General features: G+C 59.8%; 1 protein-coding gene across 2 annotated transcripts in view; it reads right to left on the bottom strand.

Moving 5' to 3' along the window:
* Positions 1-373, bottom strand: part of MSMO1 (methylsterol monooxygenase 1) — a 13141-nt gene extending 12768 nt beyond the window's left edge. Inside the window, exon 1 of one of the 2 annotated variants that reach the window (XM_069097834.1) lies at positions 207-373. The gene's annotated coding sequence lies outside the window, so the exon portion shown is untranslated. The remainder of the gene's footprint in view (positions 1-206) is intronic. The other variant, XM_069097813.1, reaches the window with a different exon arrangement.
* Positions 374-684: the final 311 nt, after the last annotated feature.

The following is a 684-nucleotide window of genomic DNA, read 5'->3' as shown; positions in this document are numbered from 1 at the left end:
CACTCCATCTGATCAGCCAATGAGAGCAGCAGCCGAGGCCTTGCTTCTGCGGGGTAGTGCAAGACTGCCCGGCTCCATCCCTTCCCACCTAGACGCAGACACCCCGCACTCCGCGTCCCCGTCCCCGTCCCCAGCTCCTCACTGCCCAGGCGGGCGCCTGCCGGAGGCCCCAGTAGCCCTCTCGCGGTGGCACTTTCCCCACTCACCAAAATCGTGCGCCTCAATAGGAGGCCTCAAAACTGAACCTCAAGAGCCTCCGCCTAGCCCTTCAACTCCAGAGACCTGCATGAAACTGCGGAGACAGAAGCCGGTTCCCGCCGCTTGCTATTGGTCGGAGCGCTGGTCTGGGGCAGAGGGCAGGACCAGCCTCTGGAAGCTAATTGGTCCGCCTCTAGGGCTTGACGTCCTGTTTCGTAGACGAAGCAAGGCCTCGGCTGCTGCTCTCATTGGCTGATCAGATGGAGTGAGGATAGTGAGACCTTGTGTCCCAACCACTCAGCAGGCTTGCAGCAAGGCCCAGAGCGAAGAAGCCCAGAGCTGGTGACAGCGTGAGAGGGCGGGCTTAAGCCGTTACCAGGACAATTGGGCTAGCTTTTCTGAAAACATTTTGCCTGGGTTGGGGGAAGGGCTGCCTATGGAAGCCGAGAACCACCTTGTCCTCATGCATGGTTCTGAAAGACTTAA

Source organism: Petaurus breviceps, unplaced genomic scaffold (genome assembly GCF_028583685.1).
Source record: "Petaurus breviceps papuanus isolate PSGF00001 unplaced genomic scaffold, PetGlider_PUasm1.0 126, whole genome shotgun sequence".
NCBI lineage: Eukaryota > Metazoa > Chordata > Mammalia > Diprotodontia > Petauridae > Petaurus > Petaurus breviceps.
Note: the sequence above shows the minus strand (reverse complement) of the source record. Positions and strands in the feature narration are given on the sequence as shown.